This window comes from Tenrec ecaudatus, chromosome 1 (genome assembly GCF_050624435.1).
Source record: "Tenrec ecaudatus isolate mTenEca1 chromosome 1, mTenEca1.hap1, whole genome shotgun sequence".
Taxonomy (NCBI): Eukaryota; Metazoa; Chordata; class Mammalia; order Afrosoricida; family Tenrecidae; genus Tenrec; species Tenrec ecaudatus.
In genome coordinates, this window is record NC_134530.1 from 55318807 (window position 1) to 55336747 (window position 17941).

Below are 17941 nucleotides of genomic sequence, written 5' to 3' on the forward strand. Positions count from 1 at the left end.
CCCGGCAGTAGGGGGAAAGGGGAAGACGGGTTCCGAGTTCCGTTCATGGTGGTGGGATGCTTCGGGAAAGGACACTGAGAAGGCTGCCCAGCCTGAAGGATGAAGTCACTGTCACTTCCTTGTGATCGTGGCAGACATCGTGGAGATAGAGCCGGTTTTATGTGCATTTTGGCCACAAGAAGAGAGAGCGAGAAACCCTCACAGGGGAAAAGACCCAGCTGGCCTCTGACTTCGTGACAGCATCCAGCTTCCAAAGAGAATGGAGCAACACCTACAAAGTCATCAAGGGGAAAAGGGTGACTCAAGAGCTTTATTTTCAGCCAAACCATTGTTGCAGCATAAAAGCGCAAGACAAAAACCCTGAGCGTGTGTGGGAAGCTTGGAGGCTGAGGCAACCGTGCAGTCTGCATTGGTTGGCTGAGCAGCGATTTGGCTTCCTTTTAGTGATCTTGGGTTTGGGTTGGGGTTCAGGTATGTGTTTATTTATTCGGCAAACATGTAAGCCTGTTGGGCTAAAGCCTCTTTGGCCCAGTCTGAGAGGGCGTGGGAGCAGAAGTTCCTAAAGCAGGTGCGCTGTTGGCCTTTGTAAGGTGAGCAGGATTTCTCCGAGCAGAAAGTGAGAGGAAAGGCATTCCGGGCCAGCAGCAGTGCGGGCGCAAGGGCAGGCATGCATGAAGGAGAAGGGAGGATCTGGAAAGGCCAGACATTTGGAATGAGCTATGTATGGAGGGAATGGATGGACCCTGTTGATCGTGAGGAGGGAAAGGTCAGAGGCCTTAAGCCTTGGGCTTAAAGGTTTCCATGTGATCCCCTAGTGGAGTCGTGGAACAGATGAGGCATGGGAAGGATGTGACATTCCTGGTCAAGGACCGCTTCGTCCGTTGCCAGAAGGAAAAGGCTGTCTGAGGACTCAGATTTCCCCGTTCCCATAACTGCTTGAGCGCACAGTCATAATTCATGGCCGGCATTAGAGCCACTTCCTTAAAGTCAAGAACAGGGTCAGGCTGCCCAGGGGGTCACCTGTAGTTAGAAATTTCCAGTTAGCACCGGCAGACAGGAAGAAGCCATGAAAAGTTAGGGACACAGACTGTGATCATGTGACTATTGCTCACTGGCGAGTCAAGGAGTGCGCCTGGGCCTTTTCTTCCCCTCTGGATCTTTTTACCTGCTTAGAGTTGGTTTTTTAATTTTTTTATCTCTTCGTTTATTCTTTGTTATTGAGGACAAAAATCTGCTTTAAAGTTTTATACTGATTTGTTTGTCTGCTTGTTTCTTGTTTTATATTAAACAGTATTTTCTTTTTATTTTAAGTCATTTTATTAGAGATCTGTCTGTTTCTTTAGAGCAGGGGGCCTCAAACTTTTTAAACTAGGGGTCAGGTAACTGTCCCTCAGACCCGTTGGAGGGCCAGACTATAGTGGTTTTTTTTTTAAAAAAAACTATGAACAAATTCCTATGCACACTGCACATATCTTATTTTAAAGTAAAAAAACAGGGGGAAATGAGCAGCAGATATTAAGGGCTCAGGTAGAGAGCGGATGTTTTGGGAATGATGATGGCAACAAATGCACGTATGTTCTTGACACAACGGATGTATGTAAGGATTGTGATAAGAATTGTACGAGCCCCCAATAAAATTATTTTTTTTAAAAAAACGGGGCAAAAACACCTGGCAGGCTGGATAAATGTCCTTGGTGGGCTGCACGTGGCCCGCGGGCCGTGGTTTGAGGGCGCCTGCTCTAGAGCAACAGCACCCTGCTGGTTTCAGTAAGAGGAATGGTTCCATTTCTTTACTTTGTAAAGTTTCCCTTCAAGATGACCTGACTTTGACAGAAGGAGAAAGAGGCTGTGAAGAGTTGAGTGACCTAACTGTGATCCTTAAGGGTTTTTTTGTGCCAACGTGGCTCCCTTAGGAATATGTGGGCGGAGCTTAGCCTGTCAATCAGGTCACAGCTTGATTGGAGAGCTACCGAGATAAATGGCTGTCTGGAGGCTGGCAGTCCTCTCACTCTGCTCACCTTCCTGTTGATGAGCCACTTTGAGCCACGCTGATGATAGGCCAGAGCCCTGGAGGTGCACCCACCGCCGATGGATCTATAAGACTTTGCACCCACCGGCCTGTGATCCTCCTGCATTCTGCACCCTTGCATGTGGCTGCATGAGTCTGAAGAGGGATTTCTGGACTAACATCTGACCTATAGAGTAGTATTGAACTTGTGGACATGATCTGGGCTGGGCTGGGATGTTTGCTTTATATATAATTACTTCTTGATAGAAAGCTCTCTCTTACACACATATGAGTGTCCATGGATTTGTTTCTCTAGTCAACCCGGTCTAACACACTAACCAAAGTTTACAGCCAGATCACAGTGGAGCTGGGGTCCTCATCTGTCCCAGTGGATGATTCTAGCACTCTTTAAAAAAGAGAGCACCCACCACCATATTCCACCCCAACCAGTTCCAGTGAGTCCCCCTGACTCAGGGAGACCCCGTGTGTGCAGGTTTGAACTCTGCTCCACAGGCTGTCCAAGTGGTGACCTATTCGTAGCAGATTGTCCAGCCTTTCTACCAAGCTCTTCTGAGTGGGTGGGCTCAAACCACCAAACTTTGGCTAATCATCTAGCATCTAGCCTTTTACATTATGCAGGGACCCCTTACCAGTTCTTCAAACTCACTGCGATTGAGTTGATCCTAACTCATAGAAGCCCTATAAGATAGGATAAAACTGCCCCTCTGGGTATCTGAGACCATAGTCTCTATGGGAGTAGAAAGCTTCATCTTTCTCCCGTTGAGTAGCTGATGGTTTTGAACTACTGATCCTAGCTTCCCAAACCATAACCCACTAAGCCACCAGGGTTCTTTATTGGCCCCTAGGCCAGCCATAGACAAAGAAATGATGTGGGGAGGGTTGAGGCAGTGACACGGTGAGGGCATACCTCACTAACTTGAGTCTCAAAGACAGGAAGACACAGGAACTGTCAAAGGTCACTATGGTAGTTACATAATCTGGTGCCAATTTGAGACTAGTAAGAATGAAGGGGTGGGGTTAAGCCTATCAATCAGGTCGCTGCTTGATGACCTCATTTGGAGGCACTACGGAGATAAATAGCTAACTGGAGGCAGGACACACAGACTCTCTGCTTGGTATTCCTGATGACAAGACACATGGAGTTACACTAGAGCCCCTGAGATAGTTTATTGTGCCAGCCTGGCCAATAAACACAAGTGGGATTAATTGAAGGGCGGAGAGATAAGTGGCTCGGTGAGCCTCGCCTTCTTGTCTCTTGCTCTTTAATCATCGGACCAGTGTGCAGCTGCCTTGCTTGTTCTGTGTCTCAGTTTAAAAGGTACACTACCTGTGGGACGCCTAGTCTGTGGACTGTGTCGCTGTAAGTTGAGGTTCCTTTAAGATCACACGATTGGAATTTACATCTCTGGAGCTGGGGACTGACAGTTGGTGACCTGGCTGGTGGTTGGTGACCTGCCTTGCTGTTTGCTGCCTGTGCTGGGATAGCCTAGCTCTCTCTCTCTACAGAGGACTACCTGGCGGCCCTCAAGACTTGAAGGACTACTAGTGTCTCACAACTCTCTTAAGGGAGTGAGTCACACTGAGACATTTGTACTGCTTTATAATTTAACTGTTCATTTCTTATTGTATATCTATCTTTATAAATATATATATATATATGTATAATTATCAGCAATCTGGTTTTATCTCTCTAGAGAACCCTGTCTAATACAAGCCCCAGAGCTGGAGAAGCCACATGGAGACCCACACCAGCACTGAGATGGTTTCATTGCCACTGGATCCACAAGACATTCCACCCACTGGCCTGTGATCTTCCTGCATTTGGCATCATTTCGTGTGTTGCATGAGGTTGAAGAAGAATTTATAGATGGGTATCAGATATATGGGATAATATCAGATTTATGGACTTAACCTGGATTGGGCTGGGATGTTTTCTTAATGTACAATTGCTCTTTGATATAAAGTTCGCTCTTACACACACGAGTCTCCCTAGATTTGTTTCTCTAGTCAACCAGGACTAACCCAGGCACCTAAGGAGTGGCCCATGTCCAATTCCCCTCGATGGTCAAGCAACTGCTTTCCAGCTTCAGGACTGTACCTCCGACTCCTTTGCCTCAAACATTCTTCTCTGTTCTTGACATGCCTCACCCCTCATTCTCCAGGCCACCATATTCTTCGCTCTCCTCAGAGATGGTCTCACCGGTTCGTCATTGCTTCCCTGGGTAGCTTATGGCTTTGCTCCAAAGGGGGTCTTCATGAAGGTCGCACCTCCTCATGCACACCCGCCTGCAGGGTCCATGACATTAGCCCATTCCTATAGGAGTCCTAACCTGGGCACAAATGCCATCCCCACCCTCAACAGCAGTGCGCAAATGAAGCACATGGAAAATCCCATGTGGTTCGGCACCTGCAAGCCGAGGACTTCTTTTTGAGAGGGCGTGGGAACCCTTTAGGGCCTTCCAGAAATACCTCCTCCCTCATCTTCCCTCTCTAAACTCCCACATCTAATCATCTATTCAAGAAATGTCTTGAGCACCTGCCATGTGCCAGGGCTGGGCTAAGCATAGGCTCTGCACACCATGGCAGCTGCTCACGACAAGAAGGCCCAGCTGAGAGGGAAGTGGGAGCCAAGAGCCAGCCCACAGGCTAGTCAGCGAGCCACGGGCTCATCTGAGCTGTGTCTGCTCCAAAAGGATGCCTTTAGTGAATTCCCTCAAAAGCACTGCACAGCGGCGCCGCCCATCAAAGAAGCAAACCCACGTGGTCCTTGTCCACGTGGAGTTACAGCCCAGTGGGACAGAGGCATATAATTAAAACAACTAAGTATATAATTACACTCGTAATTAAAAAAAATACTGTCATCCTTATTTTGTTGGTGAGGACTCTGAAGTTCCAAGAAGCTAAATAATTTGTCCAAGGTCGTATAGCTAGTACGTGACAGAGCCCATGTTTAAATTCAGATGTCTTCCTCCAAAGTTACAACCTAACATTTTTGCTACGTCATTGTTGACCCTGAGCATCAGTTTCCTCTGTAGCTGCTCAATTTGTCCCTCCTCCTGACCTCACTGATAATAAGCACGCTTACCCTGAAGGTCACTCCCCTTGACCTTGATCGTTCTTCAACCTCCCTCTCCCTTTCCTGCAAATCTCCTTGCTCGGATCCACCTGCTGCCCACTGCAAAGGTTTCAGAGAAATTCCACGGCAGTTTCTATTCACGGGCCCACGTATCTTTGGGACCCCAACATGCATCCAGCCGAGAGACAGCCCTCGGGAGTCCATGCTATGCTCAGGATTCCGTTTACAATGACAGTCAGACCCTTCCCATCTATATAGAAATCAATCGCAATGAATAAACAGATAACGCTTCACTGAAGGACATAAAAGGAGATCTAAATAAATGGAGAGGCACTCCATGATCCTGGATGGAACGACTCAGCATTGTAAAGCTGTCAGTTCTCCCCAGTGTCATCTAGAAATGTCAGTCAATTTCAATAAAAATATCAGAGGTATTTTTATGGAATTTGACAAGCTGATTCTTGAGTTAAAACTGGAGGAGAAAATATGCAAGAACAGAATATCTCAGAAAAAAATTTTAATTAATAAAATGAGAAAGAATTGCCCAGCCAGAAACTAAAAGGATTTTGTAAAACAAGATAATTCTAAACAGTTTGGGCAGATTGGAAACCCAGAATCAATCTACCTAGCTACCTACCTATGATAAGTATAATATTTCAAATCCATAAGGAAAAGAGACTATTTAATAAATGACCTTAGGGTAAATGCCTCTCCAATTTGAAAATATATATAAAATTTGAGCTCTGTCTCCCACCAGACACACATGTAAAATCCCTTTGACTTAAAAATCTAAATATAAAAGATAAAACCCCATACAGGAATTGCTAGGAAAGTAGCAGATTTGACTGCATAAGATACTTGAACTTCTGAATGTCAAAGGATCCGATAAGCCGAGTAATAGACCAGGAAAACAACTGTCACAGACATATCGCAATGCGCCAAGAAAATGCCTTGAAATAGCAGCTGTTCTGCTTTCGTTTTTTCCTACTTCCTCGCGTCAACCAGAGGCACTTCACCTCCAGGAGAATCAGTCTTTTATAGCAGAAACATAAAGCGAGAGAAACAGTCCATGTTAGATGCCCTTGTTTTTTAACTTCCCAGATCGACTATTGAAGCTCACATCCGAAGGCGCACTTTTGAAAGGCAAAGCCTTTGATGGGCAAGAGATTACTTTTGCCGAGAGAAGAAAGGAAGGTCCTCCTTGCCAGAGAGCAAGCCGACGCTTTCACTCGACATGGACAAGAGAACACGCAAGAACCAATCCCTACACCACCTGGGGAGATAAATGAGGTCCCCAGACTGGGAAAGAAAGGGGGAGCGGGATGAAGCATGGCCGTGAAAGAGGTCCAGCGGGGCTAGGATGAGAGAACTGACCTTGCCAGACCAACAAGAGGGGAGTGGAGGCGGCTCAGCCACCATCGTGCCCACTGCTGTCCTCAAGTCAGCTCTGACTCGCAGCAACCCCGGAGGATGGAGAAGAGCGGCACCATTGTCCTGGGACAGTAAATCTTTATGGCAACAGGCTGACTGCAACCCTTTGATGAGCAGCCTACTGTCTAACCCACTGCTCCCCCGGGACTCCTTGGGGTGAGCCCAGAGACTGTTCACTCCCCTCTCCCGCCATCACCTGAGAGCTTCCTGGGGATTAAACCACCAGTGGCCAGCACAGGCAACGGAGACTAAAGAGGCATTAGTCGTTCATCCCTCAGGGGTTCCATATTCAGCAAGGACCTTCAGTTCCAGATGTCTAGGGTGTCAAGTTGAGTAAAGCTCTTCGAAGTGTTGAAGAACATGAATGTCGCTTTGAGAGCTAAGGGTCGCTCGACCGGAGCCGTGTTTTCAATGTCCTCGGATGCATGGGCCAGTTGGGCCTTGGATGAGGAAGACCAAGAACAATTGAGACCAGTGAGTGTGGTGCTAGCAAAGAACATTGAAACCAGAAGTTGATCTTGGAAGAGGTATAGCCTGAATGTAAGAGAGACCAATCCCTGGAAGAGGCGATCATGAGTAATAATGCAGACGGTTTGTGAAAAGGAGGAAGACCTCAAGGGGAGGGGTTGACGCAGCGGATGCAACACGGGCTCAAACGTACCAGTGAGCATGAGGATGGTGCAGGACCAGGCAGCGTCGAGCTCGGTTGCACGTGGGCCACCAAGAGTCGGCACAGCCTTGCCAGCACCTACCAACAACGACAGAGTGCCCAGCCACCCATGCCCTGAGACTTTGCTAGTTAAATGTTGGACCAAATACAGCAGTCTAATGTATAAGTTGATAATTTTGTATGGCCCGCAAATGAGGTCATAAATATCCAAATGTGCCCTGCCCCCGGGCTAAATATTTCCATATGTATTTGGGTTTTCATCACTCTTCTTTGTCCCAGACGGGGAGAGAACAATGGTTGTATCTCAGCTGGCTGCTTTCAAGCTTTTAAAGCTCCAGTCTCTACTCAGCAAAGTAGAACGCAGAACGTTGTCTCTGTGAGATAGGTTATGCCGATTGACACACGTGTCCCCTGAACCTACGGCCAGATGGGATCTTTAACACGAGACAGAAGCCCTTCATAACCTGTATTTAAGTTAAACTAAATAATAGCAGGCAGCAGCACTGATGGCATAGTGGGTTTTGCTTTGGGCTGCTAGCTTCAAGGTCAGCAGTTCGAAACCACTAGCAGAGGAGAGAGGAGTCTTTCTGAAAGTGAATTAGTCTCAAAAACACACAAAGGCAGTTCTGCCCTGTCTTCTAGGGTTGATACGAGTCAGCATCAACTGGATGCCAGCGACTTCTTGGAGTTAAATAATAGTAAAGTCTACTCAGACTAAAGATACCCAGCGACTATAAATAGCTCCCATTGTTGTGGCTGCTGCAGTTGCTGGGGGCCCTGGAGTGGATTCCGACCCACAGCGACCTGATACACAACACAACGAGACCCTGCCTGGCCCTCTGTCATCCTCACAGCGCTTCCTCTGCTCGAGCCCATTCTTGCAGCCACTGTCAGTCCGTCTCCCCGAGGGCCTTCCTCTCTTTCCCTGCCCCACTGCTTTCCCAAGCATGACGTCCTTCTCCAGGGACTGGCCTCTGCTGGCACCCTGTCCAAAGTATGTGGGATGAAGGCTCACCATACTTGCTTCTAAAGAGCGCTCTGGCCGTACTTCTTCCAGACAGATTTGTCGGTTCTTTTGGCGATCCATGGCCCTTTGAGTGATCTTCTCCAGCACCACAATTCAAATGCATCCATTCTTCTTTGGTCTTCCTTATTCCATGTCCAACTTTCACACACATATGAGGCCATTGAAAAGACCATGACTCGGGTCAGGTGCACTTTAGTCCTCAAAGTAGAATCCTTGCTTTTCAATTCTCTGAAGAGGTATTGAGCAGCAGATTTACCTACTGCAATGCATCTTCTGATTTCTTGCCTTCTGCTTCCATGAACACTGATCATGGATCCAAAAGCTCCTATAACTCAATAAAAAGATACCAACAACTCAATAGAAAAATGGACAAAGGATATGAAAAAGAAAATTCATGGAAGAAATATAAACACCTAATAAGCATATGAAAAGGTGCTAATCTCCATTCCAATTAAGAAAGTGAACATTAAAACAATGACTTTTGTTTGTTTTGCTTAGCAAACTCCCAGAAGTACAAACACCAGATGAAAGGAGAAAAGCGCTCTATGGTGCTAATAGAAGCGTCCCTGGTGAGGCTTATGGAAGGGCAGTTTGGCTACTGGGCAGCTAGCTATCTTTGATGAGCAAATCTTTACTTCAACCAAATGTCCCCCCAGGAAATGGTGGAGAAAAGCATGGCTGTCCAGAGACGTGTGTAAAGGTGCTTTGTAGTGTTGTTGCTGCCGTGAAAAATTGGGTCATGGAAATAGGAAATACACTGCAGGGTGCTGTCATTTGGGAGAGGTGGTCTTGGTAGAGCCAACTGAGAAAGTGATCCTGGAGTCAGCCTTTAACAGGAGGTAAGGATGGAGTCATGCAAATTCGGGGGTTGTGGAGAGCAGTGGGGGAGACGTCCCAGGCCGAGGATAAGGCCCTGTGTATGCACCCTAAGGCCCAGCACGTTCAGAAAAGGAGGGTGCTGGTGTCGCCGTCTGGGTTTGGGCACTCTGGTGTTGCTAGGTGCCAACAGAACAAAACGCCGACAGGTCCTGGGCCCTGGGCACAGCCATTGCTATGTTTGTCCCGTTGTTGGAACCATCTCGTTGAGGGGTTGCCTCTTCTTCATTCGCCTTCTACCAAGCATGCTGTCCTTCAGGCGCTGGTCTCTCGATAACATGTCCCAGGTCCATGAGATGAAGTCTCACCAGCCTCACTTCTAAGAAGCATTCTGACCATACTTCTGGCAGTCCACGATATCCTCAAGGTTCTTGGCCAGCATCGTAATTCAGAGGCATCCGGCCTTCTTCTGTTCCGTATTCCTTGTCCACCTTTTATATACCTATGAGATGATTGAAATATTTTGGCTTGGGTCAGGTGCGCCTTAGTCCTCAAAGTGAGAACTTAATTTCTTTAACATACCAGGGTCTTTTGCAGCATATGTGCCCAAGACCATCCATCGTTTGATTTCTTGCCTGCTGCTCCCGTGGGCTGATTAGGAATCCAAGTAAAAGGACATCCCTGCCAACTTCAGCATCTTTGCTGCGTATCAGTCATGATGTTTGTTGTTTATGGTGATTTTTGTTTTCTTTACAGTGAGTTGTAATCCATACTGAATGGTGTAATCTCTGATCCTCATTGTCAGGGGAAGCCAGCCCCTAACACATCATTATGGTCTGGTAGGCGCAATTGTCCAGCAATAATAAGTAAAGATCATAGTAAAGTTATAGAGACTATGAGAGATAGAAGAGAAATATTGAAATAAATGGAGTCAGACACAATTCATGGTAGCATGCTCACCTCAGCCCCGCTTGGTGGTCCACGTGGAGAAAGGGAGAGAATCTTTAAATGCTAACCAAGGCTTTTATAGTCTCTGGGGACATGCAAGCCCCCTAATTACAGGTGAGGTCATACATCACAGGAAGGGGCTGCGCTATAGGTAATACAGTAATGAGGGGTGGTCTAGGGAAATACACACAATAGGAAGAGGAGGGATTGGGGGTATATGTGACAAGATGGGCGGATCCTAGGTACAGGATGGCAGCCTAACCTTGGATGCCACAGATTGGTTTGGCCTGTTCCCTGGCTCAACTGATAGAGACCATTAATCCCTTGTCCCCAGCAACAGGGAGCAGGCCCACCCCTGTGTTATGGGGAGACAGCGTCTGGCTGGGACTGCCTTCAGGAAGATGTCTGTGAGCATCTGACCTCCCCCACAGCTCATCAGTAAGCACTTTCCCTCTTTCTCACTTGCAGGAAGCAAGGTTGTGTCGTCCGCATGCAGTAGGTTGTTAATAAGCCTTCCTCCCATCCTGATGCCGCGCAGAGTTCTTCAGCCAGTCCGGCTTCTTGGATCATCTGCTCAGCACACAGACTGAGTAAGTATGATGAAAGGATGCAGCCCTGATCATCAACCAACCACGCAGTATCCAATTGCTTGATTCCAGTGGATTCCGCATGAGAATGATTAAGGGTGCTGATATTCCCACTCTTTGCAATGTCATCATGATCCACACAGTCAAATGCCTTTGTACAGCCAATAAAATATGGGTGAAGAGCTTTCTGGTATTATCCACTTTCAGCCAAGGTCCCTGTGACGATGGCAATAACTATCACTCATTCCGTGTCCTTTTCTGAATCTTGCGTGACTTTCCGGATGGGTTCTCTAGAGGAGCAAAATGAGAGAGGAGAGAGGACAAAGGGGAGAAGAGAGAGAGAGCAGAGTTTAGTTCAAGGGATTGGCTCATGCAATTGTGGGGCTAGAAGATGCCAGATCCAAGCCAGGTGGGAAGCTGAAGAGCCAAGACCGATGGATCAGGTGATCAGAAGAGTGCGGGTGAAGAGAGAGAGTGGGCTCGGCCAGAATATGCATTTATACTCTAGAGACCAACCACAACCCAAGGAAACTCTCCTTACAACTTTCTCATTAATTGGTGGATCACATCAGATTACACCATGGAGCGTGATTCCATTACATGACAGAACAGCAACAAATTTGGAATCTGGCCAAACCAATGACAAACCAAGCCAAGTTGTTAATAAAACTAGTCGTGACAATGGCTTAGCATCATGTCAGGGGAGTGTCTGCAGGAAGGAAGGTCACGGAGGTACCAGGTGGGGAGATGACAGGAGCTGAAGGTGTCACATGATGTAGGCCATCGAGAGGGGCCTCTTGTTTTTGTCCTATGTGAAAGTGGAAGCCCTAGAGCAGTGGTTCTTAACCTGTGGGTCGTGACCCCTTTGGGGGCCAAACAACTCTTTCACAAGGGTAGTAAAATGACAGTGATGTAGTAGCAATGAAAATAATTTGATGGTTTGGGATCACTACAACATAAGGAACTGTATTACAGGGACGCAGCATTAGGAAGGTTGAGAACCACTGCACCAGAGGAATATATTATAAAAATAAAGAACATAAAATAAAATTATGGGATTAAAACAATCCTTTTTTAAAGGCTGAAAGGAAATAATAGAGTCCGGGTGATGGGATTATAGATTTCCTCCTCTATTTAGCCAGCTTTTAAATGTTTCTTGATAATAATGTTTGTAATTAAAATCATTTTTATAACATATTATTTATGCATTTTGAACACTGGATCCTGATGAGAAGGCAGGCTCTGATTCTGAAGGATGGGGGTGCCACAAAGAACTACCCGGGCTAAGTGGGGGCCAGAGACCACGATGGAGGCAGAGAAGGGTCAAACCAATAAAGCTCAACCAGACACAGCAGAGGTATTCCAACTCCTGGGGCCCCCTGTGTGCAGAGAAACCCCACCCCCACCCCCGGAGGGTTTTCTAAATGGTGTGACCTTTGAGAAGCAGATTCCCAAGGCCACTCTTCTGATTTGAACTGTCAACCTTCCAGTTAGTAGTCAGGGCTTAACTATTTGTGCCGCTCCCAGGGGCCTAGACGTGAAGCTGGGAGTAGGGAAAGTCAGGCAGACACGAGAGAGGGGCAGAGGGAGAGACGGGGGCAGGTGAAATAAAATGAGCCGGAGTGAGGCTGAGAGAGCCAGGGAGACGGGACTAATAGACCCAGCCCCTCAACACCCCTGTTTGGCCCCCAGAGCCAGGCAGCTGGCCCAGGCAAAGCAGCAGTTGCCCATTCTTTGGCCCCCTCCAACATCTCAGGGTGGGAAGCTCTCAGGAGCCATCTAAGGTTGGTCGAATGATGTTAGATGGGAAAGCAGACTCAGGTGTTCACCGAGCACATGCCTGTGGGGAGGAGACGGGTGAGCCTCGCTGAACCGCTTGGAGAGGCACCTGGCACTTCAGAGAACAAGGCAGCAGCTGCCAGGGCATTCCTGCATGATCGGCATGTGCACGGACCCACCCCGTGGGGGCCTCGGGCGTCTGCCACAACCACAGAGAGACTCTGGGGCCTGGGGAGCGGGAGGCTCCCTGGGGGAGGGCAGTCCAGGCCCAGGCAGCATGAACTTGTGGAGCCCGGGCAAGAATCTACCGAGTACTTCAGGAGGCGGTGCCCCTCCTCAAACCTTCCTGGCCCACCCAACTCGGGGCAGCTAAGGAGCCTTGCTAGAAGGCCACTTCAAGGGTGGCCTCTGGCTGCCCTTGCCTGGTCTCCCTTACCTTTTCTCAGGCTGAGCAAGACCACTCCAGCCCTGGACCAAGGCACAACCTGGAAACTGAGGAAACCGATACCCTGAGGCAAACCGCATCCTGGGAGCCAGGGAATAAACCGGGCCTCGGCTTCCGTCCTTAAAGCCAGTTCCTATTAAGTCACCTCTGCTTCGCGGGGAGCCGTGTGTGTCAGAGCAGAAGGGCACTCCACACGGCTCCCTTTGCTTTCTTTTTTTAAAAAATAGCATCGTCCTGTGTGGTCTGCAAAGGTTTGCACCGTAGCTTAGGTTCCCCCGCAGTTTCCCGCACCCATTGTTCCGTGATGTGACAGTCCACACAGTGGGTGACAGCTTCAATATTATCTTGCTGGCGTTTCTTTTTCTTTTTTTTTCATTTTATTAAAACGTTTTCAGTGGCTGGTTTTTTAGGGTTTCTTTTTTTGGGGGGGTGTAGTTAACTCACCTGTGTCGCTTCCTCCTCCTCCTCCTCCTCCTCCTCTTCCTCTTCTTCTTCTTCTTCTTCTTCTGCTTGGCTTCTTATTTTATTAGGGGCTCATACAGCTCTTCTCACATCCATATTCCATCCATTGTGTCAAGCACATTTGTACATATGTTGCCATCATCATTTTCAATCTTTCTACTTGAGTCCTTGGTATCAGCCCACTTTTCCCCCTCCCCCACCCCCCCTCCCTCCCTCATGAACTCTTGATAATTTATCATTTTTTTCATGTCTCACACCAACCACTGTCTCCCTTCACCCACTTTTCTGTTGCCCATCCCCCTGGAAGGGGATTATATGTAGATCATTGTGATCGGTTCCCCCTCTCTCCCCCTGCCTTCCCTTGCCCTCCTGGTATCACTATTCTCATTACTGGTCCTGAGGAGTTTATCTCTCCTGGATTCCCTGTGTCTCCAGCTCTGATCTGTACTCGTGTCATGCTCTGGTCTAGTCAGATTTGTAAGGTAGAATTGGGGTCATGATAGTTTGGGGGGGGGGGAGTGGTACAGAGAGAGAAGCATTAAAGAACTAGAGGAAACTTGTATGTTTCATTGGTGCTATACTGCACCCTGACTGGCTCTTCTCTTCCTTGCGACCCTTCTGTAAAGGGAAGTCCAACTGTCTACAGATGGGTCTCTACACCATGCTGCCCCTCATTCACATTGATATTTTTTGTTCTCGGTCTTTGATGCCTGATATCTGATCCCATCGAAACCTCATGAGCACACAGGCTGATGTGCTTCTTCCATGTGGGCTTTGTTGCTTCTCAGCTAGATGGCCGCTTGTTTATCTTCACACCTTTAAGACCCCAGATGCTATGTCGTTTGATAGCCAGGCACCATCAGTTTTCTTCGCCACATTTGCTTTTGCACACATTTGTCTTCAGCAATCTTGTCAGGAAGGTGAGCATCACAGAATGTGGGGCTATTAGATCAAAGTGCTATTGCGTTGAGGGAGGACTGGAGTAGAAGAAGCCCACTGTCCATCCACTACACAGGGTTCTCTTTATTGTAATCTTCCCAGAAGCGAAGCTACAGGTCTTTCTTCCACAGTACCACTTGATGGATTTGAATCACCAACCTTTAGGTTAGTAGTCAGATCCAAACCATTGTCTGTCCTTAGGTGGGACAACTCTGAAGAGTCTTCCTCATGGTTCCTAGCACAATTGAGCCCAGGTACCCACGCATCCTGGTTGGAGAAATTATTTGTTCTATAGAAAAATCCCACAGTCTGGATTAGTCTCTTGGCTTCCTTGTGGTATCATTTAACTTGATCCTCTACCCCCACACCAAATTCAAACTCTCTGCCATCAAGTCAATTCTGACTCATAGTGACTCTGACTGGCAGAGTAGAACTGCCCCTGTGCGTTTCTGAGGCTATAACTCTTTATTGGAGTAGAAAGTCTCCTCTGTCTCTTGAGGAGCAGCTGGTGGTTTCGAACTGCTGAACTTGTTGTTTTCAGCTGGTGTTAGTCTGGGTACTTTAGAGAAACAAGTCCACAGAAACTCATGTATAAGAGAGTTTTAGATAAAGGTTAAGTGCGCATCAAGGAAACATCCCAACCCAGTGCTGCCCAAGCCCACAAGTCCAACATTAACCCATATGTCCAACACCAATCCACAGAGTCCTCCTCCATCTCACAAAGCATACGCAATGATGCCGACTGCAGGAAGAAAGCCGAATCAGTGAGCGTGTAAGCATCTCAGCACTGGCAGGGGTCTCCACACGACTGCTCCAGCACCCAGGGCTGCATCAGGGTAGGTCCATGTGGCTTCTCAGGGACGTCCTGCAGGAAGTGAGCCTTGTCAGCTAAAGGAAGGAACTGGCTAAGGCAGCTGCACCCTGGTCTGACCATCAGAAAGCAAGAGACCCAAGAACTCGAAAGGCGAGGCTCACTGAGCCATTGATCCCTCCGCCCTTCAATTAACCCCACATGTGTTTATCCGCCAGGGTGGCACAATAAAGTAACTATCTCCCAGTCCAACATGTAACCACCAGTGCTTCTGCTCCACCACCATATGTCCTGTAAATAAAAGTTCCTTCTAAGGCCCAACTCTTTGACAAGGTACCAGAGCAGACACTAGGGGAGCCTCGCCATGGCCCCTTGGTCACTCCTGCAGACCTGCAGGTGTGCCGTCCCTGTGCTTCCTTTCCGCCTCTTGTGACCTAAGAGCATGTCTGCCTATGAAAAGAGTGACCTGCGAGCTCCGCCGCTGACCAGCACATGGCAGGAGTTGGTGGTTCAATAGCCCAGGCAACTTTCATACTTCCCTGCTCACTTCCCCACTCCCACGGGGTGTTTCCTGGTCCCAAATAAACTACTCATGTGCAAATCCCTTTTCGTAGGGCTTGCTTTTTGAGAAATCCAAACTAAGGCAAACACCCCATACATATGTGGGGGCTTATCCGGTCCCTACCGCCACAGCAGGGGGGCCGCATGGTGGTGCTAAGACTGGTCACTGGCAAAGGCAACAGCTCCATCTCTCCGTTAGAAAATGTTCCCATCAACCTTGCATACTTCTTTCATCTGTGGGTGACGGCTGCCTGGATCCATTATTTTATTAGGAGTTGGAAAAAGGTCGTTTCCAGATCCTGTCGATCCTTTCACATTTATCAGCTGGAATTGTTTTTCCCTATAAGGAAAGTTCCACTCGCACTCTTTGGTTGCACTGCGCTGGTTGCTAGATAAATAAAGTTCTAATTCAGGGGTTCTCCGCCTTCCCAGTGCCATGACCCCTTTGTGCAGTTCCTCATGTGGTGGTGACCCCAACCATACAATCATTTCGTTGCTACTTCATCACTGTAATTTTACTACTGTTATGAATCATAATGCAAATATCGGATATGCAAGATGTATTTTCATTGTTACACATTGAACATAATTAAAGCATACTGATTTATCACCAAAACAATATGTAATTATATATTGTATATCCATTTCTAATTCCAAATCAATGAAATTTTGTCTTGAAGCATGGCGCAGCATGGGCCTTCACGCCGGGTACCCCTATGTGGGCTTCGCTGCGTGTGGGCAGACCCGCCTGGAGACGGGGAGAGGAGCGGTTCCTAAGACCATGGGAAATATGTGTTTTCCAACGACCCCTGTGAAAGGGTCGTTCGATCCCCGAAGGGGTCGATACCCACAGGTTGAGAACCGCAGTTCTTTGTGGTTGCCCAGTCTCAGGACAAGAAAGCTCCAGCGGTACTTGAGATTCCTTTGATTTACGGACGTCTCTTGGCCTCTCTCTCTCAATTATGAACAAAAAACAAACTTGCTGCTATCAAATCGAATCAGTTCGGACTTCTAGCGACCCTATAAGACACACTAGAACTCCCCCTCTGAGGTTTTGAGATGGTAACTCTCGATGGAAATGGAAAGCCTTGTCTTTCACCCTTGGAGCCGGCTGGTGGCTGGTGGCTGCTGACCCAACGTGTAACCGCTACCAGACCGACTGCAGCTCCAACACCGATGATAGACAAGTGAGTGTGGACACCCTGAGTGTGTATTAATCCATGTCAGTCATTATTTCTGATGCGCCAATGTCTTATCACTGGTCAGTAAGTGCCCCTTCGTGTCAGTTCCTCCATCCTTTGGACGGGATATTATTACCTTGGACAACACCCAGCAAGGTGACCCAGGCTCCAGGTGTATGTGTCTGTTAGGTAGCTAGGAACGGGGCTTGTTCCTCTACTTACCAACCCCCACCCCTCTTTGCAGGAAGTTCGAAGCCCATAAAGGCCCAGGAGCAGGTGCCAATTCAGGCCCCGAGCCAGGGCAGCGGTACAAGTGGGTGGGCTTAATTCAGCCAATGGGGGTCAACCAGTACCGTGGACCGGGCCTCCCAGCCGAAAGCCCTCAAGGCCTGAACCTGGGGACCATGCCCTCTTTCTAGCCGCTCCTTAGCTGGGCTGCGGCTGCCACGCGTGGGGGTGCAGTCCCATGAGGGTGCCGTGTTCCGTGACTGTAAATCCGGAAACTTCGTCTGTCCTTCATAAAAACCCACTTGGATCACCAACCAGGCTTCCTCGTGAATTCTTTCTCATGGGAAGCCAAGAACCGCGCTATTTCCCACCCGAGACACCTAGCATTTCCTGCCCCAGACCTGGAATCGATGTCCCTCCAGAACACGCCAGCATGCTCATTGCTGCTGGTCGTTAATGCTTCTAGAGCTCTTCAGTGTACAGAAGTGAGAAATGCACGCTTTTGATGGGAATGCGGCGGGGTGAGGGTGGGGGGGGGGGTCCTTTCTTCCAAAGCAAAGCAAAAGTAACCTTTCTAGGTTTTTGCTTTTGCTCTCTTCCTCCTCCTCTTCATGCTCCTATTTTTAGATTAGGAAGTCTCCCTTTTCTGAAACAGGTTTATGGGCACATACTTTACACACTACACAGTTTACTAACCCTGGGGAGTAGTCGTTACATTCTGAACCACCGCCTTTCTGCTGGACAAAGATGTGGCTTTCTATACCCTTAAAAAAGCCGCTGCTCCCTGGTGATCAAACAAGGTCGCTGGCAGGGTAACTACCAGGGATCTAAACTCAGTGGGAGGGGACTAGAAATCCTGGTCCTGGTGGAGCAGCCATTACCCAGCTGGAAGAATTACTGAGAGGCAAATGAGGGTGAACATGATAGTGGGGCAGGAAGATAAAAGGAGAT